The 9,264-nt window shown below is 45.1% G+C and overlaps 1 long non-coding RNA gene across 1 annotated transcript in view; it reads left to right on the top strand.

The window, feature by feature from the left end:
* LOC311443779 overlaps window positions 1-4,212 on the top strand; it is a 28,986-nt gene extending 24,774 nt beyond the window's left edge. The window contains exons 2-3 of the long non-coding RNA XR_014697496.1: window positions 4-208; window positions 3,684-4,212. This is a non-coding gene — a long non-coding RNA (uncharacterized lncRNA). The remainder of the gene's footprint in view (window positions 1-3; window positions 209-3,683) is intronic.
* The last annotated feature ends 5,052 nt before the right edge of the window (window positions 4,213-9,264 follow it).

Here is a 9,264-nt window from a genome sequence, read left to right as displayed (position 1 = left end):
CAGCATCTGTAACTTCAGTCTTCTGCCAGCATTTTGTGACCTAAATTTACAAGGCCCCTCACTAGAAGTCCACTTTAGCTCTGACATGCATTGGAGGTGAGAGAAGAGGAACAATTCTGGGACTTGGGCAAAGTTGTACCTTCCTGTAAAGCTCTGGCTTTAACCTCTGAGCCCTGAAGCATCTCTCTGAACAAGAATTGCAGCCTGGGTAAGTGACTGTGAGTAATCTTGTTTGGCTGGTGTTTTTCTGAATTTATCAACTTTTAACTTTTTGATGACCTTCCTTCCTCCCCCTATTCCTGAGTAAGTACAAACATTGTAAATTATATGACTCTTGAAAGCAGGAGCTGGCAGTGTGTGTTAAAGCAACTGTCAGGAGTGTCATTTCAACTCGAGATGATGACAACCTCTCAGTATTCTTAATAATGCTCCTGAGTGCTTTTTTTTTTTTTTTTTCTTCTTCCTTTTATATAGAAATAACAATGGAGAAAAAAAAGGGAAGAGATATGTAATGAGAAATGTGTAATTTTGCTTTTACAAAATGCTTTAGTTGAAGGCTTGGACTTTTTTGTATTATATGAAATGATCAAACATTGTTGCTTGTGTTGATGTAACAAGAAGGGAGCACTGCCCCAGAAGATTAGTGGAAAGACCCAACCCCACAGCTGGAAAGTCAAAAAATAGCCCGGGGGCATATAAAGCAGGGTATTATGGTGGAGGCATTAATGTAGCCATTAAGTTTGTGACCATTGCTATGCAACACATTATGTTCTGCTAGGCCACACCTGGTTAAAAGATCATCCCCTGCAGTCTCTCATTCTCAGGTAGCAGAGAGGCAGAGGTGATATGCTGTGAACGACAGGTTACAGCAGCACCTGAAACGCAGGCTGGCTGAGCATGTGGCTGCCTACTCCCATCAGATGGACCTGCTGCACATTAGGCCCAGATGTATCTTCAGAAAACCTTGCTTTGACCACATTTAGCTATTGTACAACAACCTATAGTAAAGTCTCTAAATTCAGCTACATGGCAAAGAAATGTTTTTTAGTCCTTTCCCAAAAGCTGTGGAAACAATTCATGGTTCATAGTAATTTATGTATGGTCTGCTTCTGCCACCCTTCCACACACACTGAGCCGTGCCTTATTCTCCATCCAGGGCTGTTTTGTGTTGAGATGCTCCTTACTGCCTGTCAGTAAATGTGGGAGAGTCCGACTCTTGTTGCTAGAGACAGCAGGATCTCCAGGTTGGCAAAAGAAGAGAAAGAAGAGCTAATGTCAAATAATAGCAGTATTCAGTACTTCAAACATTTGCAGAACCTTTGCAAATACTAAGAAATTGCTTACAATAATGAGGATGAGTAGGTGTTAGTAAGGTATGGGTTTGATCTCTGCTGTACTCCTTCAGAAAAGCTTTACCAAGGCATTAATTTAAAAGATTTGACTGAAGTTTATGTTTTCAGCTTTCACATGCTGAAACTGGGTGGGGGAATGGGATTTTGATGGATGTTGTAAGGGAGGTGGGCAGCTTCTGTGCGGAGCTGAGCCTGGCTCCCCAGCCTGGCTGGATCTGTCCTGCCCAGCACCTCGGTCTGCCCCTCTACCAGAGGGAGTAACGGCACCGTGATGTGTGGGGACAAACAGGTGGCAGATCTTGCTTCAAGTCTTTCCCCTGTAGTCTGTGCTAGTCGCACCTTGCTGCTTGTCCTGGGGTGGAACAGGTTTTCAGAAATGTGCAGAGCAGTGCAAAGCACTTCTTGTTTTCCTTTCAGGCTGGTGGCACACACATGGGAACCCTTCCTGGCTTGTTCAGAAAGCTGCTGAAGGCAACCAGCCCGTTGGGTGCTGGTCTGGTCTTACTGCAGGCTGCCACATGCTGCAGTGCATGAGCTTTAATCCATCCATCCCTTCACAGCACGTCTTAGTGACCAGAGTGCTAGGAGAAAAGCTGGAGCAAGGCACACGAGCCTTTTTCTCCTGTGGTCCCATCCAGCCACAGGCTGGCCATTTCTCTTCATTCTGCTCTTCCTGAGTTAGTCCAAATCACTTATTCACACCTGTGATGAGGAGGAACATCACTTTATGTTATTATTCATCCACAGATTTTTTTTTAGTTATAACTTTTTAAAATTGTTCTCGCAAGACTAAGGCAATACCTCCTTTCTGATACTTTCTGCATAACGTTATGTTCTTAGCATCCTTTTTTCTGTCAGGTGATTGACGGAAACAAACCTTGCATGCATTGTGCTTTCCATATAAAAATATGGATGGAGTCTTGTGATTTTAAGACTAATGTCTTCTATAAGACTTAATGTCTTCTCCCAAGAGGACTTGGGAGAAGAGTGGACAAAAGACAGCACGTCCACTCATAAGAAAAAATGGAGAAAAAAATGCATGTTGTTCAAAACAGCCTTCAGAGCAGCAATCAGACTCTAGAAGACATTAATGAAAGGGGGGAAAATCTGTGGGATTTCTCTGTTTTAACTTCCCTGGGGCAATTGTTTTCCAATCATGAGCTTTTGTGTATGTTTAGGTGCAATAGTATTATTAGTAAACAGTCAAAAGCTGGAAAGGAGATATATTTTTATGTCAGAGGACAAAACCCAACGCTGTCAACATTTGGTTCAACTTCACTGCAAATTTGTCACCTACCTTGTCTTTTTTTGGAGGGGTCCAAAGTTTTACATTCAATGTGTCAGTGGTATTTGGCTGCTCTGTGCGTTGGCTGACCACTGCAGTCTAGCCGTCAGGGCCTATTTTTAGCTATATGAATAACGAAGAATCCTTTTGGAGTGGATCCTGAAATGTCCTGAGACTCAACCAGAATGCGATAGTGGCACTCAGTGGAGCTTACTTGCAAGTGGCTTATTTGTCCATTTGCACAGTACCTTTTTTATCCCAGTGTTTGCAGTGAGTCACATTTCCTCTGCCCACTGTTTCCTTGTAAAAAGTAGTATAATAATGAGGTACTCTTTTGCTAACTTAGTATTCAGTGTAGGTCCAGGAAGTTAAGCTTTTCTATTGATTGTTTTCTATGGTTGTGAGTACAAAAGACTCTGCCAAAGTCTCCTCTGCCAGCCTGGCTTGTTAAGAGCCATCGGTGAAGTGTGTTTTGAACATAATTGCTCCACTTCCTTTGCTATCTGCACTATCACTTCTGAGAACTCAGGACTCATTGTAGTTATCCAGCTGGGCTGCATTAGGAACTCGAGGCCAGGTTACCTTATCTTATTTATTTTAATGTGTTCTTTTAACTTAGATACAGAACTCCTCAGATATATGTTATGTCTGAGGCCCCAGAGACCTGTGCCAAGGCAGTAGGCAAAGCTCCAGAATTACAGCACTAGCATTAGCAACAAGTGATTTAAACAGAGGCACACCATCAAAAAAGGATGGTTGTTTAGTAAATCAAGACTTCAGGTTTCTTGAATTGAGAGTGAACTTCCAGGGACATGCATGTGCAACCACAAATAACCTCTCTATGGAATTTGTTTCAATTGTTCATGTTGTAGATGACTGAAATGCTCAAAGTAGGTGCCCACACTCGTATGGTATTTCTTAAATCTAATCCCATTTGATATTATTTTAAAAATTCCGAGTGGAGAACTACTGAAAAAAAAAAAAACAGCACTTTAATAAGATATCTGTGTGTATGATAACCTTTATTCTACTTTTCATTCCCAAAGCAGACTGAAAAGTAATAAAGTTACCCGTCTCAGGTCAGGACTTGGAGGACAGACTTGTCTCCAGAGTAGGACACCCCTTGCTGTCTGTTTCTGCACTTGCACCAGACACCTCAGCGGACGCAGCGACAGAACCACTTCTCCTAGATGAGGGTAGCACCATGTCAACTACTTGAACAACTTATTGGTCCTGAAGTCTGCTGCCACGTGGAAGATGCCCGTCAAATGCTTGACATTTATTTTGATTTTTCCTGACCTTGCTATGTTTCAGTTTTACCCGTGTCTAACCTCAGCCAGCAATGCTTCATCAAATGCCATTTCAGCCAGACTCCAGCTAATACTTTGAGCCCCGCTTGATGAGTCACACAAGGAAGCGCTGTAACGAGAGATTATTCTACAGCGTGCTGCCTCTGCGTGGCCTTCAGAACAAGTAAGCAGCTTTCGGTGCCTCTGCTTTGTCCAGCAAGCTGGCACTTCTCCTGGGACCCGCTGGAGCTGCCGTTCCGAGCAGCGGAGGCACGGCGGGGCCGGACCCGCGGGCACCCCGCGGACACCCCCGGGCTCCCCTGGGCTCCCCCGGCCCCCGACCGCAGCGCGGTGTCGCGGCGCCCCCTGGCGGCAGCGCGGAGGGGTCCCGCCGCTCCCCCCGGCCCCTGCTCCGGGAGCGGCGCCGGTGTCGGACAGGTTGGACACTGGGCAAGCAGAAGAGGGGTGGGAGCCGCCCAGTCAAATGGAAATACAAGAAGAGTGTGGGGAAAAGCAATGACATTTCTGGCAATCGGTGACTAACTCCGGATGAGGTTATTCATCTCCGTTTTTTTTTTTGTTTTTGTTTTTGTTTTGTGTGTGTGTATTTTCTTTCCTATTGCTCTTTCCTCTCTTGAAAAACAAGAGGATTGACAACCAATGGTATGTGCTCATGAAAGAAAATATTTTAAGTGCAGCTCTTGCAACAGCATAGCTTTCAAAACAGCGCGCTGGAATTGACCAGGCAGACACAAGTTTAATTTTATCCTCTGGTAGGTTCAGAGCTAATTCTAAGCTGCCTCACATACTGTAGGAATCCATGCAGACTATATTCCCCTGATGTGTTAATTCTTTATCTGATGAAACTATTCTGACCTCCTCGTTCCTTCTCGACAGCCATCCCAGTGCCACAGGGAGCTGACCTGGCACTGGTGGCATGCACTGCACCTGCGGGACTCAGAAGTTCTCCCTGCTGGTGCCAGGCAGCCGGCAAGGCAGGGGTCAGAGCCCTCGTGTTGTTGCAGTGCTTGCAACACATGCATTGGCAGACACCTCCAGGTCTAGTGCAATGCTGCAGCTGGCAGTTCTTCCTTTCCCTGTCTGTCAAGCAAGAGCAGAAGAAGGCAAGTGCTGATGGTGGGGCCCCCTATTTCCCTGTCTATCACAGCACTTTCAGAGGCTGCAACAAAGCTTGAGGTATAAATGTTATTCCAGGCTCCAGGCTTTGCTCTTCTGTCTGAAATGCTTCTTTCACCCTAAGCCATAGCCATGGATCATGGTCTGTGAATGCTGTAAGATGGGCGAGGTACACATTGTGAAATCCCCACCATAGCCAGGAGGAGAGTGGCCAAAACCTCAGTGATGTGGAGAGAGCAGGTGGGGACTGAAATGGCCTGTCCTGCAGGCAGCCAACACAGACTCACACTGTGAAGACTTCCAATGCCAAACACCAATTGTCATTGCCTCTGGAAAAGCAACTGGCATTTACTACAGAAGGCTTGAACCTGATCAGGAAACTACAGGAATAATGAAAATTTCTGGTCCTTTAACATAAGCAGTGAGTTGTCAAAGCCACCTTCATCTGAACCTCCTAGTGTTTTTCCTCCCATTTGGATTCCAGGTACAGTAAACACAAGTATGATTTCATGAAACAACATTTTTATTACATCTTTGCCTCTGACACTGTTTACAACATTCTTGGTTTTTCTCATTTCCACTCTGCTCTAACACTCAACACCGGAGCATTGCGTGGGTCCCGTGTGCGGAGCCAGGCACTGCAAGAGAGCTCTGCGCTCTCCCTTGTTGAGTCATTCACTATTGCAGGAGGTGCAAGTGATTCTTCACCACCCTGAAAACAAATAAAGAATTTGGAACAAGTTGAAAAGTTAAAATGTAACATGGTCATTAGTCTGCAGTAGAACTAGGGAAAACACAAAAAGAAAGAAGCTTCCTCTCACAACAAGCTGTGAGAAAAACAATGTCTCTTTATTTCCATGGTCCTTTGGTGGGAGTACTTCAGCAGACCACACCAGCAAGGTAGATAAGGTGACACTTCACAGCTGGGCAAGTAGGTGCCGAGGGCTGAAGTCATCAGCCCAGAGCTCCCTGGTATGACCGGGGAGCCCTGGTCATAGCAGGGAGCTCTGGGCTGAGCCCAGCTTCTGGGGAGAAACTGTTCTCTGTCATTACAAACCTGCCTTTGCACTCATCCCAAGCTAACCGTGGCTCCTTGCAGGGAGGAACAAAGCTGTTTTTATTTTATTGGGAAATCATCCCTGGAATACTGCTGCCACTGCCTTACAGCTTCTAACACACTCCTTTTCCACAGACAGGAAGACAAAGAGTCTAAAGAATATGAAGTAGATGGAAGATTTAATTTCTGACTGAATAATTTTCATTTTTCACAAATTATCATTTTGTCAGGAAAATGGTTTGTCAGAAAAGCTCTGCCAGTTTGGTCTACACACAATACCCTCCTTTGCCTAAGGACATTATAGAGCTAGCTGTCAAGTGATGATTTAATAGACCCAAGGGACATTGCTAGTGGAGGAAGGTGACTTTTTCATCTCTCATGCATGGGTGGCTCATGAATATACATGCCACTTGTTGTACACAACCTTTCTACTTAAAGAATCCACTCTTCAAGAAGGACAGAGTATGAAGTCAAGTTGAGGGGCCACTCCTAGCAAAGGAAGCAGAGGACTGGAGGAGTCTCAAGAAAACAAACAAACAAACAGGAAAATGGGGAGGGAAGATCAACATTCTTGTGTTAACAGGCTGGCTGAGCTCTGGAGCTTATAGACCAAGGCTTTGATTCTGGGAAGCAAGAGGTGGGAATCCAATGCAGAGAGAGGGTGCAGCTGGAAAGGATGGGGCTATTTGGCACAGAGGATGAGTGAGAGGAGAAACCAGAGGCAGTGGAAATACAAGAAGCAGGGGCAAAAAAATAAGCTTAGCCTTGGAGAAGCTGAACTGAGAAGTGTTTATTTAAAATAACAAGTTGTAGGTGAGAGACTGAGCAAGGAGAAAGAACTTGATGGATCCAAAACCAAACCTGGGTGTCCTGAATACCAGTAAGGCATGGGACCACTGAGCGAGAGGGGTACAGGACAGGGTAGAGCTATCCGCAGGAGTGAAGCACAAGGGCTGCAGAGTGACTGCATGCGGAGAGCACAAAGGGAAACTTGGTTACCTGTGCTAAAGTCTCACGAGGGCTCTGAGAGAAGTAAAACAGGGAAGGAGCCTTTTGCCCTTCACTGTGAGGGGTCGAGGCAGGTTCAGGGGAAAGCGGGCCAGTCGCATCGGGAAATGAGTCACACACAGCCTTTGCTCTGAGCCCAACTTGACATGAGCTGAGAACACTGAAGGTATTAGGGAGGCCAAGTCCAAGTCACTTTTAATCTTCAAACTAACAAGACAGACTTTTTTTTTTTTCACTGTCAGAGTCTGTGAAGAGAAGAATGAGCTTGAGCAGTAAGATTTTAAGGATGTTTCCTTCTTAAATTTGTCTGTAGTTCCTCCAGGTGGGAGTCATGTGTCTGGCATTAATCATGCAGGAGCTGGGTGCACTGTGTGAGATGACAGCTGCCGCCCTCTGTGACAGCAGCCCCCGAGAAGCTGCTCCTTCTGTTCCACACATAGGACAAGCAATTTGCTGGAGGTGTCTGTCTCCACTGACTACGGCAGGAGGATAGTTTAGACACCTTATTTTAGAGATTTAGGATGGAACAGGCTGCATTGTTTACACGTACTGTCAGGCACGCTAGTTTCAGGTCACAAAACCCTGTATCAATGGGAAGACTTCTGACAACCTGTAAGCCGAGACAGAGGCTTCAGTCTGAGATGCTCCCTCCCATAGCAGACGGGCTGGGAAGGACCCATCAGGAGGCAGCAACCACCCACTCAAATTTATTGAACGAGAAAGTGAGGCAAAGCCATGCTGCCTGCATAAGCCATGCTCTCTGAGCTGCTTTATTAAGAGACATTTGACATGTTGATACAAGAAAATGGCCTTTTCAGAGGTACTGAAGGAAGGGCTCAGTCCTGAGCAGGGCCTTGTCAGAAAACTTCAGCCTGCTCAGGATCCCTACCAGGCTGTGAGAAGTGTCACAGGCTCTCCATCAAGGCACCAGCAGAAGTGGTTTCTAGTCTGTGAGAGAGGCAGCAAGCACTTTATTAACAACATCCAGCAGTAACAAGAAACAACATTTAGGTCTTGTGCACAGTGGTGCACTAAGGATTTTGACTGTCGATATACTCTGTAATTAGATTTTGATTCTCAGGACCAGAAATTTCCTTTGGATTTTGCATTAAAAGCTAATAGTGGAGGAATCAGTTCCAATGTACATTGGGGTAAAGGTCAGTAGGACAAGTTACACAACAGAGCTGAGCTGAGATCATCCCTCTTTGGAAACCTCCGCCAGGAGATACTAAAGACATGACCTTCCTGTTCCAGGCTAGCTCTAAGCGGGTTATTTCTGATAACCACCATCGAAAAAAGGGGGGAGGGAGGGGGGAGGGAGGGGGAAGAAGAAAAGCAAGTACCAGTTCCTTGCACAATGGGAGAAAACCCGCATCTCGCTCTGGTTTCAGTGACAGGGTGAGCAAATTGCTTCTTGAAATGCTTTTTTAGAAGGGGAGAGAAAAATCTTTCCTATCGCTGCAGACCAGTTTAAACACTTAAAAAGATATTGATCTGATATTATGCGATTTCCATTGTTCCAAGGCTCAAACACTAAATGCATGAGTATCTCTGGGAACATTCTGAAACTTGTCATTCTGCTGGTTGTTGTGCTTCTTGGCTCTGGCTCTGATTCAGAACCACTCTCTAATTCTTAGTATCTCAGCTCTGGTTTTATGGAAGCTTTTATGTGGATAAAACCAGCTTTATTTTCATGCTTATTTAACGTAATGCTTTCCTTGGGAAATAAGGTGCAATGTGAGTTTTGAATCAGCAAAACATATAAAGTTACTTCCAGCTACAGATCATTCAGCAACTTTTGAATTGGTAGTGACCCACACTGCAATCAGTTTTTATCGCTTGAAAAGTCTGTTTTATGCCTCATCAAAATGTTCTGGAATAAAACAAAGCAAACCACAAAGAGAATAAACCTCTGAACTTTAGCAAATGGACAGAGGTATCATCTGAAACTGTAGAATGCGTTTATAGAAGTAAAATAGTTACAGCATTGGTAGTGCCAACCTTCAGTGAGGTCTGGACCTCGGTGTGACACATTCAGGCTGAAAAATAGACTTCAGTCTTGCAGGCCTTTGGACTTGCAGTGGGTGAGAAGTGACATGCACCACAGCATGTGGTATGTGTCACCTCCAGGTCCTC

This window comes from Aythya ferina (assembly GCF_964211825.1).
Source record: "Aythya ferina genome assembly, chromosome: 13".
Classification (NCBI taxonomy): Eukaryota; Metazoa; Chordata; class Aves; order Anseriformes; family Anatidae; genus Aythya; species Aythya ferina.
Note: the sequence above shows the minus strand (reverse complement) of the source record. Positions and strands in the feature narration are given on the sequence as shown.